The sequence below is a fragment of the Callithrix jacchus genome, chromosome 6, assembly GCF_049354715.1.
Source record: "Callithrix jacchus isolate 240 chromosome 6, calJac240_pri, whole genome shotgun sequence".
Classification (NCBI taxonomy): Eukaryota; Metazoa; Chordata; class Mammalia; order Primates; family Cebidae; genus Callithrix; species Callithrix jacchus.
Genome location: NC_133507.1, coordinates 85,560,671 through 85,581,593, shown reverse-complemented (window position 1 = coordinate 85,581,593; position 20,923 = coordinate 85,560,671). Strand labels below are relative to the sequence as shown.

General features: G+C 37.3%; 1 long non-coding RNA gene across 12 annotated transcripts in view; it reads left to right on the top strand.

The window, feature by feature from the left end:
- The window catches only part of LOC103793805 (uncharacterized), a 305,828-nt gene that overhangs the window by 257,602 nt on the left and 27,303 nt on the right, over positions 1-20,923 (top strand). For 7 of the 12 annotated variants that reach the window (XR_013518941.1, XR_004745014.3, XR_013518938.1 and 4 more), the window contains one exon: positions 13,067-20,923. This exon is cut by the window's right edge and continues 27,303 nt beyond it. This is a non-coding gene — a long non-coding RNA (uncharacterized LOC103793805). The remainder of the gene's footprint in view (positions 1-13,066) is intronic. The other 5 variants (XR_013518942.1, XR_013518943.1, XR_001912245.5 and 2 more) reach the window with 5 other exon arrangements.

Below are 20,923 nucleotides of genomic sequence, written 5' to 3'. Positions count from 1 at the left end.
TCTCAATAGTAGAGAAAGTAAGGCTGGTTGCACAGTTTTCAAAATTATCTATAATTTTATGTATTTTTATATTTTATAATTTTATCTATCTTAATATTTATAGTTTTATAATTTGACTTCTGTTTTTGTTTTGAAAATAATTTAGTATATGGGTGTATACATATGTATTTAAAAAAATCCCAGAGTATTGTCAAATGTTCTATCTGAAAAAGACACTTTTTTTGTTTGTTTCTGATAACATTTTGTAAAATGTTAAGCAATGTGTCTTCACTATTAAATAATAAGAGCTCTGTACTGGTTATCTTATGACTGCGCTTCCAGTCCACTGTCTGCCAGGGAGACTAATTCTAGGTGCTGCCCTCTGCTTTCTCATTAGTCTCTGTCAAGACTGACAATGATAGAGCAGAGGGTTCTTGGAAGGGAGTGGGACTGGGATGTTGATTCCTTGATTCCTTCTCTGGCTGCGGGCTGGCTGGGGCGCTCTAGCAAAGCACAGTCCCTGTTGAGTAAGTGATCCTCGGCATACACTCTCTTAGGGCTGTGGTAACCATTTCTTCCTTTGATCTTTCAGACCTCATGTGTACCTGCTCTCTGCTGTCCTTTGTTCTGGGATGTTCCATCCCTGGATAGTTTTTCTGCCGACATCTTTGTACAGAGTCCATTCTCTAAGCTTCAGTGTGTAGTCTGTGAGGACTATGACCCACCTGGTACATCCCCTCAGGGCATTCATTTCAGGCCCATGCTAAATGGTCAAGGTACAGTTGACTAAATACCCTACTTCATTTCTGGTATGTTTGGGGAGACATCTGTTTTTTGCTTTTGGTCTTTCACTCTGTTTTTCTTCAGGGAGAATTATACTTTGTTTGTTCCTCTTCAACTTTACCCAACTGAGAGTGCTGTAGAGTGCTGTCATTTAAATGTCAACAGATTTCCAGGGACATATGCACTCTCAGAAATAAGTGCATTCTCAGACCTGAGTACCCTGGTGTGGGCTTCGTGGTATTTTAGGAAGTAGGAATTGAGATCTGAGGGCACTAGGTTTATCTCTAAAGCAGATGTAGGTAAACTGTCCTGGCTCTGCTGTGGTCTCTTAAGATTATAAAGGTATCTGGAACTCGGAGAAACATCTAATTTATCACATCATTGAAAGTAATTTCTTACTATTTATTTAGCATTGGCTTAAATTAATGATTTTGCCATTTTTTCCTGTCACATTGCAAATGCTTGTCATTTGTTTTTCCTCTATTGCTTTGACTAAGTTTGCATGCTTGCATATCACCCTTGAAAAAGTAAATTGTTCAGTTTTTTCTTTTTGTAGATAGTATTTAAATCACCATTATCAGTCTTACAATAAGAAACCTAATAAAAATAATAACTCCAAATTGCAAGGCATCTCTTAGCATACTTTGTATCTTCATTTTAGTTGAAAAGTTAAAATTATCTGTAGAGAAAGCATGAGACTAGATGCTACCTTTTAATCTATTGTGAGAGATACGTAACATGTCAGCAGATGAAAAAAGTAGGGACTGTTTTATAAACCTCCAATCATCAAATAAGTGACATGTTTGAGTCAATCAATTTAAGAGGTTCCCAGTCCACTGATGAAACCATTTGAAGAAAATGTGCTGTTTGATGTTACAGAAGCGAAAAGTTGAATAAATGTGTCATCTGTTTTTCATTTTAATTCACTGTTTCAGAAGTATTTACTGTGTATTAAAAAATCTTTTTACCCTTTCAAATCTCTTGGATAACCTGGAAAAATGAGAACAGTTTAACATATATCCATAAAAGCACATTCTCAGCTGAGTTATCTTGTTCCTATGTGGTGATATTAATCATACTACATATGGATTTTTAAATTGAAGTAAGAAGGCTGTCATTTTACTAAGTAGCTGCTGGTTTTTAAACAGAATCTGTAAATAAATAAATAAAGATATATATATGTATATATATACGTTGAAAACTTTTAAACAAAAATTAAAGTTTTTTTTAAATATACAGTATAAATCTGAAAGGTATTTTTAGGTTCAGACAAAAATTTCTAGAAGGATGTTGCCTTTAAAAATAAAGACTTTTTGATGATAGGACAATCTCTGTTTTAATAAATGAGATTGTTTCATATTGTTGTCCATGAGAAAACATTGATAGACTAAGATGTTCTTCTTATTTAATTCTCCCTCCAACCCCATCCTTCCCTTGCAATTAACGCCCACTCACTGTTACTTTTTTCCTCACAATTTAAAAACCTCTTGCCCACAAAGTTGCTTTTGTGAAAGATCCCTCTCTTTTTCCAAATGTTCTTCTTTCCTCTTTTCTCTGCCCTCTCAACCTGGCCACGCCTTCCTGCCTGGTTCCATCCAGCACTACCTCTCGATAATACTAATTTCGTCTTCTCAGTTTGGCTACTAAATCTTACACTATGCCATAAAAGGCTACTTGTGGTGACTCTGGTTATTCATAATGCATAGCCAAAAATACTCTTAAGTGCCACCACTCCTTAATTCACAGATTTCTAGCCAGAAGCAGGGAGGAAGGAAAATATCAGTGCTTTACTTTAAAGCCATTGTCTTCCACTGGTTTTCATTAAAGGGACAGGAGAATTAAATGTAAAATGTAATAATTCTCAGGAGTTATTTTAACAAGCCACATTCAGGCAGCAGGGTTGGAAAGTGATGAGGAAAAACGACAAGGGTGTTGAAAGTCCCTAAATGGGATCCTGTAATTTCTAGAAAAGCAATAGTTCTGCAAGCAGGAGACATGATTACATAGGTTTAATTAACAGATCAAAGTATTGGGGAGGACTTATCATGGTAGCATGCATGTTTCTCATTCTTTAATGAGTAAATGACCCGTTTGAGTGCATGAGCACATATCAGAAGCACATGGTGAGGAAGATGTGTGGTGGTGGTAGATCTGATCAAAGGTTTTCAAAACTGACTCCAAGTATTTGATGAAGAAGATTAACATGGAGACAATTTACCAAACAAATACAGCATAAAGAGAGAAGAGACCTTCTAAGGGACTTCAAGGCTCCAGCTTGCCCACATAAAGAATATCATTAAACAGAAAGAAAACAAAGACCAGAATAAATGTCTTGTGTGCTGAGTCCATAGAGTAACTGAACTGTCGATTGATAATTTTTTGCTCTATTTTTTAATATACACACCAGAAGATGTTTTCAGTTTTTAAATGCAAAACAAAGCAATGCATTTGACCTGGGTTCTAACTGGGTAACTCTCTTAAGTGTTCTAAAAGATTTCTGGACCAGAATTGGTTAATTAGTGCTTTGTGTTGTACTGTGTTACATATGACCTAACCAGAGATAAAAAGGTTTAAAGGTCTCTTGTAACCCTGCAATGCCATTTGTAACACAAAAATAACCCCCTTTCATTACTGGCATGCCACTGTAGCACGCAGGTTATTTTTTCCCTTCACTGCAATAAGGGCAGCTTTCGCATCAGAAGAATTCTTGGCAAATTAATGCGCTACCTCTTGGGCTAATTAAATTAGAAAGGATCAAAAATACAGAGCGGCTTTTGTGGTGGACACAATGTCGTGCTTCATGCATCTTGCTCAGAGAGGAATTTCTGCCATTTAGCCCCCTTTTGCCTCTAGCAGTGTTCTGGACTCTCTAACACAGTCAAGTTCCTAATTTGCCTCAATGAGAGAGAATTATTAACTGATAATAAGAAAAGGAGCATTCACAGCTTCAGGCTGGGCAATGTGGAAAAGGGTGATCTACCCAGCACCTGAAGCGCATGCAATTTTTATTAATTCCTGCCTAAAACAATGCATTCAGGAGTAAAATTGCTGTGCAGATGACAAAAACAATTATGCCTTTGATTTGTTCATTCTAAAAATGTGAACTACTTTAGCTCAAATATAACCAGATTAAACAACTAAGGCAGTTGCTCACCTCTCTTTAAATCCAGTTTGGATTGCAGCAAGTGTGTTTTATGTTGAGAAGTTGCCACTGCCACTTAAACTGATTGTTCCTATTGAAATTGCTGAGTGCACAAGTGATTTTGACAATAATTAATATTGTTCTCTCTATACTGTGGTCCTTTGTTTGGAAGATGACACTGATGATGGTATTGCTATCTTTATGGGCATTAATCCCAGAAAGAGAGTTGGAGGCTCCTGCAATCAATCTTTGCGTGACTATTTGCTTCTGTAGACTTTCTGTGATTTGCTGCTGTTTATAGAGTTTTTAGTTTACAGGTCTGTCTCTTTGCCTTTTGGATAACATGGTAGCTTTGATCAAAAGAAGATACCTTCATTTCTATGTGCTGCAACATTACTAATGGCCTATTGCTTCCCAGATATTGCTAGTTCACAAGAACTAGAGATTCTTCAGTTGTTGTTTGCTGAGTTTCTTCTGTTTTTTTTTTTTTTTTGGTGTGGGGGGGATAAACATAGTTATCCCAAATTAGTGAATTAGTTCTTTATGCTGTTTTCCAAGTTCTCTATGTTCATGTTAATAGAGCTTGGACTAACTTATATCTGTAATAATGTGAAGTTGAGTGTGTTTATTGATATATTAATATAAATGACAAATACGTGTTTCTAAAAAAAGATGAAAAAAATGTTGCCAATTGTGCTATGACCAAACTTCTTATGTAGATCATCAACTTGGTCATAATTTTTGTTTTGTGTTTCAGAATGAAAAAAAACCTCATAATGTGGTTGTTTTTATGTGTGTTTTATTCATTTCTGAGTTTCCTTTCAATGTAATAGGAATTAGTAATTGTTTTGGATATTCTGTTAGGATCTTTGGCTTCTTATGAGATTTTCATAGTATATACAAATGCCTAACCTTGATCTGCCTGAAAACTTCCAAGTTGAATTGCAATCTTTGTACTATGATCAAAAATCCTTTCCCTGTGTTCAGGTTGGACTAGAACCCAATTCACGTGAAAAATTCAAGGACCATTATATGCAAAGTGCCAAACCAATGGTTTATCTGAAAGCCTCCTAGAGTTTATTCTAATATCATTTTCAAAGTGTCCTGTTTGAATTCTAAAACATAATGCACATCCAATTTGTTCTATTTGAATATGTAACTCTGCTTTTTAAAAATCATTATTTGGGTGCTAAAAATTGTTCTAAGCTAGGATTGTCTGTTTTGTGCTCATTGATCATTTAACCAGACAGCAGTAACTTTAACCTCGAACTTCATTCTATGTAATCCATACCTCCAATTTAAATATTCATCTCAAGCACCACCCACATAAATTATTCTCAGATTATTTCATATCACACTCATAATGTTTTCCCTTTCATCCTTCTAGAATTTGAATCATGGAATAGAAAGATTCATGATTGTTATGTACTAAAAAATCTTGGTCTGGTCTCTGCAATTTTATTCATGCATGGTCTTTTAATTACTTGAGGACTGATATCATATAGTTAGTTTTCTTTTATTGCCCATAGCATCTAGCTTGGCATACTGTAGATACTCATTAAAGTCTTTTTATTTTGCCAATTGGTTTCTTTAATGGGTACCAGGGATTGGTTCTCTTGGCAATGTTAAATGTTTGTGTAAAAAAAATACGTTGTATAGAGGCACTTATATTATATATGGCTAGGACCTAATTTCTAAAGACTGGATACAAGAAGAAAATTGTATTTAGACAAAATTACCTTAGGAATCCTTCCTTAGAAAGCTGCCACACTGGGGACCATGGATTCTATGTCCTTTAATAAGTCCAAAGCAGCATGGTTTTCTTCCAAAATTGAATAGATTGGTGTTTTTGCTTTAATGTAAATAAAGTAGTTAGTCTGTCTTAAGGGTCATGTGGTAGAAAAGAATGGTTATCTCTGTACACTAGACTCATCCTCAGTGCTGGAAGCTGTTTAATATATGAGAGGTACCTGAGAACTGGGATTGACTGAATGAAGAGTGGCTTCATGTCCCTTATTTCAGGCTTATTCTGTAGAAATATCTGGCAGAATTGCCTTGGTACATACATAGATCTTTTTCTGTTTATTTATCTTTTTGTCCAAGTTATGAATGGTCATGATCATATAACTTAAATGTACATTATGACATGTCTCCATTGTGTAATTGCTTCTTGTTCCAGGAAAATTATCTTTGCTACATTTTGAACAAGATGTATTCAGTGCATGAACTTCACTTGTAAATGCAGCCTTGGGGCTCTTCTTTTAACCTGGCACCTACTTTGTACTGTTTTGTCTTCATTATGTCTAGTTACATATGTTGGTTAAGACATATCTGACTATAATTTTTCATATGGAAAGGATGTCACTCATTTAAATCCCAATATTGTCAAGGAAAGCACACTTTAGGGAGATGGATATCTGCCAGATTGGTAAAAAAACATTAGTAAGCTTTCTTGCTACCCTCACTGAGTCCTGTAGGATTTTCTCATTGTGCTGCAGGACACACACACACACACACACACACACACACACACACACACAAGCCAGGTATGTGCTTAACCTCCTTGTTGCATGCTGAACTTTCAGCTTTGCTGTTATGATTTGTCTTAACTTTCTTAGAAAGCTGACATCTTAAAAGTTTGGAAAAGACTTGCAGTGGGAGGGGCTATTAACGCTTACTTGGCAGTTCTTTATCTTTAGAAAATGGACTTTCAGGTTAGATTTGCAGGATTTATGGCAGTCTTTACCTTCAAGATCGTTTCCTATAACCTAGGATTGGTTTAAACATAAGATTATATTGATATTAATAAACAGGTCAAACTATTCAGTACTTTCGTTTTCTGAAAAAGGGGATTTTTTTTATCATAACAGTTTCAGATGGTTGAGATTTGTCTACAGCCTCTCATCCTCACATAGTGGTTGCATGTGAAACATACATGCTTTTAACAATGGAATGCAAATGCTGTCATAAACTTTCATGTTAGGAAGAAGGACCACAAAAAAGATGTCATTTCTTTTCTAAACGACAGTTGCAATACCTTAAAGTAGTTCTACAATCTCTTCTTGGTCCTCATTACTTTTAAGCTCTTATTTTCCCTAAATGTGTATTGGACCCAGGGAAACAGAACATGCCTGACTACTTTCCTTCTGGTATGAAAATGCTGTGCTTAAAAATATCATCTGTATGTGCTTTATTTTTATTTCAACCATACGTGCTTTTATAAGTATTTGAAAAGAAAATATTTTAAAGATTTGAAATAGAAGGAAGGGGCTATATGTGAATTACAGCAGCCTCAGGGTAACAGTATCTCACACACTAATGATTCATGTGGAGTTTATGTGTCTATTTATGCTGTCATTTATTTAGAGGAGGAGTGGCTACAGAAAGAAAGCAATGTATAGCATATTACCTAAATACCAGTGGTTTCTGAAGAAAGAAAAAAGAACACCCTGAACATTATCCTCATTTAATTAGAAGCAATCGTTACATAATTATTCACATTAATGCAGTTTCTTACAACAGTGTTAAACTTACTAGCATTTCCTATTTTCCCCCTCTTTGTTCTAAAAGAAGAGAAGATTGTTCTTTATTATTTGAAAGAGAAAAGGAAAGTGGTTTTATTTTCTGATGAAGCATGTGCAAAAATGTCTACATTTGATGTGGCTCCTGGGGCCACATGGTGTCTGATTTTTTGACATGATCCTGGATCTTCTGTAGTTATTTCAGACTCAAATAATAATGATATCTTTAAAGGAACCAGGAAACTTGAACCCATATCTTTGTCATGAATGCAGGATTTATATCAGAGTGTAGTTTCCGACCTTGAGGAAAAAAGGCTGCAGCATTTAAGAGAACTGTAAGTGATGACATAAAACTTAAAGTGCATGGGGGAGCATTGTAGCCTATTATTGATGAGCAAAAATAGGATAAATTGGTGAAATATTATTGTCAGCATACCAGGGAGGTATTTTTGCCCAGATTACTTATTCATATAGTTTACCCAAAAATTTAGCTTTCTCAGAGAAGTTAGAAGAAATAAAAAAGTTGTCTTCATTTTCTTGTGTCTATATAGAGTCCAGATAGTTATTATTGCTTAGTGTTAAGCAAGCACATAGATTCATTTTTGCCATCAGCACAAGCCTGAAAGAAAGGGCAGATGAGTCTGAACAAATTTCCTGAGGTGACTTGTGTGTGTGTATGCATGTGAGATACCTAAAGGAGTAAAGAGTAAAAGTTGGGAAAATTAATTGAAAAATGAAGAGGTTCTTAAATTGCAGAGGCAACAATAAATTAAAGCAGATGCACATTGGAAAGTTTCCTTTCTACTTTAACACACACATTCTTCTTCTTCTTCTTTTTTTGCCTTTTGCACCTGAATAGAAAAGGAGAAAACTATTTCCAGGTGTCTTCACTCAGTTAAGTTTCAGAAACATCGATATATGACTTTACTGCTGACAGGGGACAAAGAAAGAGAAGCTCAACTCTTTGGATTCTCTGTTACAAATATAGTTACAAAATGGTGTAAAATAGTCCTTTTGAGTTACAGATTTGTGACTACAAAAATTAGGCATTTCTTTCTTTCTCTCTTTGCTTGAAAATCAAGTCCACCCTGTCTCAACCACATAAATAGAACAATTTTCCTCTGTGAACTGCTTGATGAGGCTGTGGCCAGATTCATATAAATGTCATAAAAACAGAGTACAGAATGGATTATTTTATGATTAAGATCTGTATGGATCTTTGTATGAATGCAATGTGCTTTGGCAGGGTTCTGCTGCACACACACTAGTTTTAGTGTGTGTAGTGGAAAAAATGGCCTGCCACATTGTCACTTTAATATCTTTCTGAAAAGCAACAAAAATCACTGGGCTCCACCAAAGGTTACAGCATCGTACAAAGGTTTGGTCTGCTAACCAGTACAGTATGTGTTGTATTTCTCATTGGAATAATAATGGGAGTAAGAGTCAATAAAATGCCACAATATTTCTCAGCACTTTGTCATTAAATGACATGTTGATATCTAATTGTAATTATAAGGTGAAACTTTCCTGTTCTTTAATTTGTGTAATAAGATTCAATTTTCTTTCCATATGTTTTATTGTGTCTATGAGCTGAAATCTTTCTCTCTCTGTATCTTTCTCTTTCTTCGGTTCATATCTTTTGGGGGAAAGAGATGCTTCATTCAGATTTATTTTTTTGAGACACCAGACAAGCTGCTATCAGCACATGGATGCCAAGATGGTCCCTTAATAAAGAATTGTGGTTTAAGAATTTCAACCAAAGGATTAATGTATTAAACTGAATAATAGCATCCAGGCAGTAGCAAAGATGATGATCAGAGTTGGTGAAAGAAAGGTTATTGATCATGTGGCTCTATCAGTCACAAACAGGGAAAAAGAAAACAAAAGGGAGGAAAAGGAGATTAAAGAAACAAAAAATAGTTTAGTAATGCCAGCTGATTCTATTGCTAATTATAAATCTTTGGCAAGAAGCATTGGCTATACAGTAACACTCCAGTTATCTGGCGGTCAGATTTCCAGCAATCTTTACCACTCAGAACACAGATGAGATCCTAGGACTGTATCTCTCATAGCCTTGGGCACATAGGAACAATGTTTTCTGGATGCATTCAGCTATTCCCTGGAAGGTTTATTAAATTGATTATGCATCTACATTTAACTTTCTGATGTAATATACCTGTTTGTCTGGCTTTAAGTTCTTCTCCAGGTTATGGAGGTAAGTGGAAATAGGGAGGGCATAAAATGCACTGGGAATGGGGGATGGACGTGCAGTTTAGCAGGCTGTAAAATAAATAGACATGAATAGCTATTACTTTGCAGACAACAGCTACTCAAGAGAGAGACGGCTAAACTGTCTTCGTACTTAGAAGAAGGAAAGATAGCTCTTAGCTGTGGAATCCAAGGAAGTCTTCATGGAGAGGGGACATTACCGTTGGGCCTAGTGGGTTATCTAGGATTGAAAAAGGTGAGAACTGGGATATGGACATTCGATAAGCCTTGGGGTAAGGAGATGGGGTAAGTAATATTAGGAATCATTAATGAAGTGCTGAAAATTTGGTTGAAGCATAAGGTGACTCTGTGAGAGTCTTGGAAAATATGGTTGAAGTAGCAAATAAAGACCAGACTATGGAGACTTTTGAATACCAAACTCAAGTATTCAGATTTCATTGAAGGCCATTTGAGCTACTGAAAGCATTTGGTCAGGGGAGTTAGGATGCCAGGGCTGTTTTGCAGGGGGTGGGACAAGCATATTGGGAGAGTGGAGACAGTAGAGTAGAAAATTTAATATTTGAATTTAGGAGCATTCAGCAGATGACTAGCCCACTGTGGGGGATCATGAGAGAGGCTGGAGAGAGATCTGTAGTTAACTAAGTAGGGACTAAAAGCAATAGTTAAATTCGAAGATCAGATGAGATTATTGAGGGAGATAATGTAAATAATGAAAGAACAAGGAATGACAGATCCTTGGAATGTCTACTAGAACAGTTATAAAGGAGTCTGAGAACTTATGTATAGAGAGAGTATGATAACTAGGAAGGAGGAACATAGACTGTGGTGTTGTAGAAAAGGAAGGGTAGAAGAGGAAGGAGCAAAGAACTAATATATATTGGGTATCAACTATATATCCAGATCCATATGTACACAATGTTATTTAACCTTTTCATGCCTTCTATTAGAGATATATTCTTACCCTAATTTTACAAAGGAAGAAATTGATTTTCAGAGGGATTAGGTTACATGTACAAAGTCACCAAGTAGCAAGTAGCTGAGCTGTTTGATTCCAAAGCCTATGTTTTTGCACTGTTAAATGCTGCCGACAGGTTGAAGCATCTAAAAGAAGATAAAGGGTTATTTGGTTGACCTCAGGAGAGTCATGGGAGCAGAAGTCATATTTCAAAATAATAAGACATAAATGGGTGATGGATTCAATTTAGTTCACATACTGTTAATTGGGCATCTGATGTGTAATGAGGAAATTTTCCGGCTACTGGATATCCAAAAATCAACAGAGCTGAGTCCTTGATCTCAAGGAGTATGAAATTTGGAAAGGGCAAAACACACATATAGATCATTTCAACATAATATAGTGTGTGCCTTGAGAACACAGTTTGTCCTGTTTTAATTTCATTATTTACCGAGTAGTCATTCAGGAGTAGATTGTTCAGTTTCCATGTAGTGGTGCAGTTTTGAGTGAGTTTCTTAATCCCAAGTTCTAATTTGATTGCACTGTGGTCTGAGAGACTGTTATGAATTCGGTTCTTTTGCATTTGCTGAGGAATGTTTTACTTCAATTATGTGGTCTATTTTAGAATAAGTGTGATGTGGTGTTGAGAAGAATGTATATTCTGTTGATTTGGGGTGGAGAGTTCTGTGGATGTCTATTAAGGCTGCTTGGTCCAGAGCTGAGTTCAAGTCCTGGATATCATTGTTAATTTTCTGTCTTGTTGATCTATCTAATATAGACAGTGGAGTGTTAAAGTCTTCCACTGTTATTGTGTGGGAGTTTAAGACTCTTTGTAGGTCTCTAAAACGTTGCTTTATGAATCTGGGTGCTCCTGTATTGGGTGCATATATATTTAAGGTAGACCTTCTTGTTGCATTGATCCCTTTACCATTATGTAATGTCCTTCTTTGTCTTTTTTTGATCTTTGCTGGTTTAAAGTCTGTTTTCTCAGAGACTAGGGTTGCAGCCCCTGCTTTTGTTTGCTTTCCATTTGCTTGGTAAGTATTTCTCCATCCCATTATTTTGAGCCTGTATGTGTTTTTGCTTGAGAGATGGGTCTCCTGAATACAGCATACTGATGGATCTTGACTCTTTACCCAATTTGCCAGTCTGTGTCTTTTAGTTGGGGCATTTAGCCCATTTACATTTAAGTTTAATATTGTTATGTGTGAATTTGATCCAGTCATTATGATGCTAGCTGGTTATTTTGCTTATTAGTTGATGCTGTTTCTTCATAGCAATGATGGTCTTTACAATTTGGTATGTTTTTGCAGTGGCTGGTACCAGTTTTTTCTTTCCATATTTGGTGCTTCCTTCAGGAGCGCTTATAAGGCAGACCTAATGTTGACAGAATCTCTCAGCATTTGCTCTTCTAAAGATTTTATTTCTTCTTCGCTTATGAAGCTTAGTTTGGCTGGATATGAAATTCTGGGTTGAAAATTATTTTCTTTAAGACTGTTGAATATTGGCCCCCACTCTCTTCTGGCTTGTAGTGTTTTTGCAGAGAGATCCATTACTAGTCTGATTGGCTTCCCTTTGTGGGTAACCTGACCTTTCTTTCTGACTGCACTTAACCTTTTTTCCTTCATTTTAACCTTGGAGAATCTGACAATTATGTGTTTTGGGGTTGCTCTTCTCGAGGAGTGTCTTTGTGGTGTTTTTTTGCATTTTCTGAGTTTGAATGTTGGCCTGTATTTCTAGGTTGGGGAAGTTCTTCTGCATAATGTCCTGAAGAGTGTTTTCCAACTTGGTTCCATTCTCCCTGTCACTTTCAGGTATACCAGTTAAATGTAGAATTGATCTTTTCACATAGTCCCACATTTCTTGGAGGCTTTGTTTGTTTGTTTTTTTTTTAAATTCTTTTTTCTCTAATCTTGTCTTCTTGCTTTATTTCATTGAATTGATCTTCAATTTTGATATCCTTTCTTTTGCTTGATCCATTGGGTTATTGATACTTGTGTATACTTTACAAAGTTCTCATGCTGTGTTTTTCAGCTCCATCAGGTCATTTATGTTCTTCTCTAAAATGTTTATTCTAGTTTGTAATTTGTCTAACTTTTTTTCATGGTTTTAGCTTCCTTGGTTTGGTTTAGAACATGCTCTTTTAGGATGGAGGAGTTTGTTATTACACACCTTCTGAAGCCTATTTCTGTCAGTTCCTGAAACTCATTCTCCATTCAGTTTGTTCCCTTGCTGGCAAGGAGTTTTGATCCTTTGGTGGAGAAGAGGTGTTCTGGTTTTGGGAAATTTCATCCTTTTTATATTTTCTCTCCATCATCATGAATTTATCTACCTTTAGTCTTTGAAGTCAGTGACCTTTGGATGGGGTCTCTGGGTGGACATCCTTTTTGTTGATATTGATACTATTCCTTTCTGTTTGTTAGTTTTCCTTCTAACAGTTAGGCCCCTCTGCTGCAGGTCTGCTGGAGTTTCCTGGTGGTACATTCCAGATGCTGTTTGCCTGGGTATTACTGGCAGAGGCTGCAGAACAGCAAGACTACTGCCCGTTCCTTCCTCTGGAAGCTTTGTCCCAGAGTGACACCCGTCAGATGCCAGCCAGAGCTTTCCTGTATGAAGTGTCGGTCAGCCCCTCCTGGGAGATGTCTCCAAGTCAAGGTACATCGGGGTCAGGGGCCCACTTGCAGAGGCACTATGTCCCTTAATCGAGCTCAAACACTGTGCTGGGAGATCTGATGCTCTCTTCAGAGCCATCAGGCAGGGATTTTTAAGTCTGCTGCAGTTACTCTCTCAGCTGCCCCTTCCCCCAGGTGCTCTGTCCCAGGGAAATGGAAGTTTTATCTATAAGTCCCTGACTAGGGCTGTTGCCTTTTTTTCAGAGATGTCCTGCCCAGAGAAAAGATGCAGTCTGGCTATTGTGCAACAGTGAGCTCACCCCAGTTTGAACATTGCGTTGGTTTTGTCTATACTGTGAGGGTAAAACTGCCTACTGAAGCCTCAGCAGTGGTGGACATTCCTCTCCCCACCAAGCTGGAGCATCTCAGGTTAAGCTCAGATGGCTGTGCTAGCAGTGAGAATTTCAAGCCAGTGGATCTTAGCTTGCTGGGCCCCATGGGGGTGTGACCCACTGAACCAGACCACTTGGCTCCCTGTCTTCATCCCCCTTTTCAGGGTAGTGAATGGTTCTGTCTTGCTGGCATTCTAGGCAATGGGGTATGGAAAAAAACTCCTGCGGCTAGCTTGGTGTCTACCTAAATGGTCACCCATTTTTGTGCTTGAAACCCAAGGTCCTGGTGGCATAGGCAACAGATGGAATCTCCTGGTCTGCGGGTCACAAAGACCATGGGAAAAGCACAGTATCTGGGCCAGAGTGCATGGTACAGTCTCTAATGGCTTCCCTTGGCTAGGAGAGGGAGTTCCCTAACCCCTGTAGTTCCCAGTGAGGTGGCACCCCACCCTGCTTTGACTCACTCTCCGTGGGCTGCATCTAACCAGTCCCAATGAAATGAACCATGTACTTCAATTGGAAATGCAGAAATCACCCACCCTCTGTGTCAGTCTCTCTCTGAGCTGCAGACTGGAGCTGTTCCTACTCTGCCATCTTGCCAGCAAGTCCCAATTATGACTTTCTTTACAGAAATTTTAAGTGGAGTAAGCTCTGAACTTGATGAGTGTAATTTAGTTGTTCAACTATCAGTAGCACTACTGGGACTCTCTGATGGAAGATTCACTCATGGAATTGAGATGAAAAGCATCCATAAATCAGTTGACAAGAGAAAAATCTGCTATTGTATAAGAGATATAACAGTGTCTGTTACCTCAAGATTATGAAGATTATATAATCTTTGGTCATTCATGCCATTGTCTTTATCACCAGCAGAATAATAGCAATATCAACCAATGCTATATGGATTTGCTTCTGGATATATGGAAAAAAAGAGATTATGAGACCACCACTGATTTTTAAAAGCATAACAATCTAATGGTAAATATCAAAATTAGGAATAACATTTTAATTTTCAAAAATATATGTTTTACGATGCTTTCTAGTTTAATTTCTAATAAGGTTAAACCCCTCACCCATCCCAAAATGACCTACAACCCACAAGTTTTATCTCATATTTTGAGAATCTCATACTGACTTTGGTCTTTTTTACTGAATCCATAATACTGTGGTTCACTCACATTTTATCCTGGTATTATAATGCTATAATTCAATTCAACAGAATGCTATTATATTCCATAATCTTATACCATATATAATAGTTTTCTTTACTTCGTTCCTTTCTCTTTGGTTTCAGGATTGTTTATCTAATTGGGATGTTTTTCTTTCATTTTTTTTTTCAGTTTTTTCCATAGTCTTCTCAAATTACATCTTTTAAAGTCTCTCTCTCTCTCTCTCTTTTTTTAAACACTATTTCTCTCATCCCTAGTTACTCATATTATGTTCTTTAATGACATTTCATGTTATAAAACTCTAGGAATGATGTACTAATGGGACAATACTCAAAGTATGGATTCAAGAGAATATGCATGAAAAAATCACTTGTCTGCTCTGGTATTGGTTGCTGGTGCTAATTTATTTACACTCATTGTTTGTAAGTATCTAGGTGAAGACAAATATCTCAACTAAACTATTTATTTTCAGAGGTGATTAGAACTCTAAGAAGTATTTCAGGATGATACTAAGAGGCTGTAGTTATCGACTGTGGTGTATATATCAGATTGAAGCCCGGAGCATGGCCACATCATTATGACAGTAGTTTAAGTTGTTAAGAAGCTCAAGGACCAACAAGTGAGAATGTAATTCTCTATCAGGATTGCCAGCTGTTTTTAAGTGTTTGGAGACCAAGATGAAGACCACAAGAATCAGTGGCAGATTGTCAAAGCAATGATGCAGAAGCCTACCATTACCGTTATGAGCCACAAGAGGTACAATTGTGTTTCCTGCAATGACGAAATCCTCACTGAGCTCATTGAAAGCCTGGGTATAATTAGTTTGAAAACATTTCTGGAATTCAAAACTTTTTTTTAAGGAAAAGAATGATCTGAATATATAGCATATGCAGTAGTGAGTTTGTGAGAGGAAACTGGGAAAGTCATTTGCACAGTTCTTTTACTGACTTAAACATTCTTAATTAGATTTGTGGGTTTTATATGAGAATGGATAAAGGGGCATACTGCTAAACTTTTGCTCTAAAAGCTTTTACTTTGGAGCTGAATGTAGATATGTGCGCTTCTACTGGCAAATTTAACAAGAGAGAAACATCTATCAGAATTCTTGTATTTAAATCTACCTCCATTCACGGCAGTTTCAAAGATTATGACAATAATCTGAAACTTGAATTAGATGCAAATCTAGAGTTGCAATAGTTATGCTAATTCTTGCAGAGAGAGATTATCATATTATCGCTTTTATTCATCTTCCTTTTAGCCTCTTTTAGTGAATTAGTCCCCTTTTATTAAATAATAAAACTCTTACTTTCAACATGACAGATAGAATCCTGGCTTCAGGGTGATGGCTATTAAAATAACCCATGCCTAAACCCAGAATTACACATATTCTTTCCTACTATATGCTTCTAAAATAGCCATTCTATGTGTTACTAGAGAACCCAATATGTGGTTACAACAGGTATGTTATACATAAGGGAGTATTTAAGACTTTCGAACTAGAAATTGGGTCAAATAATGGGACCTTAAAAAAAGTGTATAGTCTTCTTCCCATGCAAAATATGAGTAATATTATCTAATATCTAGGATTGTTGAGAAAATTACACATGATGCCTATACGTTTCTTAATGCAATACCTGCCATTTCATAAATAGTCAGCAAATAATAGCTATCAAAATTAGAATTGTTTTAAATTATTCTGGCCCCCCATGGTTCACACAAAGTCTTTTTTTTAAAACCACAAATTTACCACTTAGTGAGGTCAAGGCAATTTGGGATACCTCTGTCTGAAGTGGTTGGTTAAGTTTACCATGAATAGTTAAACATAGTAGGTTTAAAATGGCTATCATTGTGCAACATTAGATAGTGATCCATTTAGAATGTGTAATTATGTTTTTCATATGGTATAGTCCTCTTTTAGACTTTTTAATAAGCTGTTTGCAGTCAGCATTTACTGTATTTGGTAGTCAGTGTTTACCGTAGTTTGGGAAGCATATTGTAAGTGGTAGAAAGACATAACTTGTAAGAATAGGACTGAATGTAAGTGGTGAGTTGGATGTTTTCAGTTGGGACACACAGGATCAGCTTGCACAAACTTCTTACTTAATAGGTATTATAATTAAGGTTTAGAGGAATGAAATGATTTGCTAAAATGGCTAGAGTCATAACTGGAACCCAAGGCTCCTGACTTCTGGTGTTGTGGTATACTGCTTCTCTTTACAATTCTTACTTATTTGAAGAATGTATGGCACATCTATTTAAATGTTCCCAGTATCAGATTTTTCTTATGTCTAATACTATTTTCAAATAGTGTATGCGCTCTAGTCTTATTTGAAGCACTTTAGAAAATGTTCATAAGTATTAGAAACACGTTTTAGACTCTAAATTTCTATCAAGATGAGGTTTAATAGTAATGAATAATAATAAAGAGTCTTTTTCATGGTCTTGATGCCACTATCTCGATTTTTCACGACTTATTTGTCTCATTTCAGCTTACCTTTTAAATCATTCTTGGTTATTCGTTATTTAGGGCACAACAAATATCTTGACAGTACCATTCAAATATAGTTCCATTAGAATATCTAGAGGTGGCTAAGAACCCCAGCTCACCATGACATTATCACCCAGGCTCTATCTCCCTAGCATAAAGAGTGAACTTCAGTTTCCATTGCTGGCTGTGTAGTGCCTAAAATGAATTAACACATATTTCTTATTCCTAGAGTTGAAAAGTGGTAGGAAAAAAACATTAAATTGTCAGATGCTGAAAACAAGAGTTCTATACTTAGGGTGGATACACATTTCTGGAATTTTGCTAGAGGTTATGCAATCAATTGTGCCTTTAATTGTATTCTTACTTTTATGGTGATGTGATATCAAAAAGATTGGGTTGATTAAGTGAAAAATATAAATCAGTATACCTGGCTATTTACACAGAGAATATAACCGAGTAGTGTCCTTAATGGTTATGTAATACCAAAATACTAAAACCACACAGATGATTTAAGTTGGATTAATATCTTGAAACTACATTTTTTGGTCACATACTGGGAACACAAATTGTTTTGTCCATCTTAGTGATCTACAGGATTATCAGCAACTATGACAGTAGAATGGGAAAATTTCTTTGTTAAGATTGTAGAAAATGACATGAATTATTGTAGTCCTATTGAATTTATGTCAATAACTTTTGAGTGTTTATGTATACTGTCAGGCAGGTTTGCATTACTTCATATTAGTTGTGTTTTTTGGAATGTGTTTTCAGTGCTGCACAGGTTTTACATGGCACATTGCATTCTATGAAAACGTCTCTCTCCATTTCAGGACCAAGAAGTCTATATGAAAGCTCCATTATTCATATAAAAAACTGTTGTAAGCAGTCTCGCAGTGGCTTAGGTATTAATCATAATACTGAGTTTTATTAGTTGAGGCCCTTAAAGACCTTACTTCTTCCAGGAAAAGGCACTGTCATATATTGTCATCAACACTTCATATATAGGCATACTTTTTGGAGATATTGCCAGTTTGGTTCTAGACCACTGCAATAAAGCAAATTTCACAGTAAAGCAAGTCATGAATGTTTTGGTTTCTCAATGCATATAAAACTTATGCCTATACTATATCATAGTCTATTTAGTGTACAACAGCATTATGTCTAAAAAAAGTACATGGCTTAATTAAAAGATACTTTATTGCTAAAATAGTGCTAACAATCATCCACGCCTTCAGTGGGTAATAATCTTTTTGCTGGTAGAGGGTCTTGCCTCGATGTTGAGGGCTGTTGACTGATGAGGGTAGTGGTTGCTGAAGATTAGGGTGGCTGCTGCAATTTCTTAAAATAAGACAATGAAGTTTGCACATCAGTTGACTATTTCCTTCACCAAAGATTTCTCTGTAGTACATGATGCAAGTTACCAGTATTTTAGCTATAGTAGAACTTCTTTCAAAATTGTAGTCAATCTTTTCAAACCCTGCTCTGCTTTACTAACTAAGTGTATGGAATATTCTAAATTCTTTATTGTCATTTTAACATTGTTAACAGCATCTTCATCTCATGAAACCATTTTATTTACTCATCCAGAAAAAGGAACCTCTCATCTGTTCAAGTTTGATTATGAGATGGCAGCAATTCAGGCTCCACTTCTAATTCTAGTTCTTTTACTGTCTCTACCACATATGCAATTACTTCCCCCACTGATGACTTGAACCCCTCAAGTCATCCATCAGGATTGGAATCAACTTCTTCCAAACTCCTGTTAACGTCAATATTTTGACCACCTCCCATGAATTTCAAATGTTCTTAATGGCATCTAGAATGGTGAATTCTTTCGAGAAGATTGTCAGTTGACTTTGCTCAGATCTGTCAGAGGGATCACTATTTACAGTAGTTATAGACTTATGAAATGTATTTCTTAAATAATAAGACTCAAGGAGGTAGCTGGCAAGATGACCAAATAGGAACAGTTTGGTCTGCAGCTCCTAGCGAGATCAACACAGAAGGCACATGATTTCTGGATTTCTAACTGAGGTACCTGGCTCATCTCAGTGGGACTGGATAGACAGTGGGTGTAGCCCATAGAGGGTGAGCTGAAGCAGGGTGGGGCAGTGCCTTACCTGGGAAGCACAAGGGGTTAGGGAACTCTCTCCCATAGCCAAAGGAAGCTGTGAGGGACTGTGCCATGAAGGATAGTGCAGACTGGCCCAGATACTGCACTTACCTCACAGTCTTTGCAACCCACAGACCAGGAGATTCCCCTGGGTGCCTACAGCACCAGGGCCCTTGGTTTCAGGCACAAAACTGGGTGGCCATTTGGGCAGTCACTGAGCTAGCTGCAGGAATTTTTGTTTTTAAATATATATATACTCCAGTGGTGCCTGAAACACCGGCAAGACAGAACTGTTCAATCCCCTGGAAAGGGGGCTGAAGCCGGGAAGCCAAGTGGTCTAGTTCAGCAGACCCCACCCCCATGGAACCCAGAAAGCTAAGATCCACTGGCTTGTAATTCTTGCTGCCAGCACAGCAGTCTGAAGTTTACCTAGGATGATGGAGCTTGGTGGAGGGAGGGGCGTCTGCCATTACTGAGGCTTGAGTAGGCAGTTTTACCCTCACAATGTAAACAAAGCTGCCGGGAAGTTAGGACTGGATGGAGCCCACTGCAGCTTGGCAAAGCTGCTGTAGCCAGACTCCCTCTCTAGATTCTTCCTCTCTGGGCAGGGCATCTCTGAAAAAAAAGGCAGCAATTCTAGTAAGGGGCTTATCGATAAAACTCCCATCTCCCTGGGACAGAGCAGCTGGGGGAAGGGGCAGCTGTAAGTGCAGCTTCAGCAGACTTAAATGTTCCTGCCTGCTGGCTCTGAAGAGAATAGTGGATCCCCCAATCCAGTGCTCAAGCTCTGCTAAGGGACAGACTGCCTCCGCAATTGGGTCCCTGACCCCCATGCCTCCTGATGGGGAAAAACCTCCCAGCAGAGGTTGACAGACACCTCATAACAGGAGAGCTCTGGCTGGCATCTGGCAGGTGCCCCTCTGGATGAAGCCTCCAGAGGAAGGAACAGGCAGCAATATTTGCTGTTCTGCAGCCTCTACCAGTGATACCCAGGCAAACAGGGTCTGGAGTGTACCTCCAGGAAACTCCAGCAGACCTGCTGCAGAAGGGGCCTGACTTTTAGAAGGAAAACTAACAAACAAAAAGGAATAGCATCAACATCAACAAAAAGGATGTCCACACCAAAATCCCATCTGAAGATCACCAACATCAAAGACTGAAGGTAGATAAATCCACAAAGATGAGGAAAAAACAGCACAAAAGGCTGAAAATTCCCAAAACCAGAACACCTCATCTCCACCAAAGGACCACAACTCATTGCCAGCAAGGAAACAAAACTGAATGGAGGAGTTTGATGAATTGACAGAAGTAGACTTCAGAAGGTGGGAAATAACAAACTCCTCCAAACTAAAGAAGCATGGGCTAACTCAATGCAAGGAAGGTAAGAACTTTGAAGAAAGGTTAGAGGAATTACCAACTAGAATAACCATTTTAGAGAAGAACATGAGTGAACTAATGGAACTGAAAAATACAGCACAACAACGTCATGAAGCATACACAAGTATCAATAGCCAAATCGATCAGGCAGAAGAAAGGATAT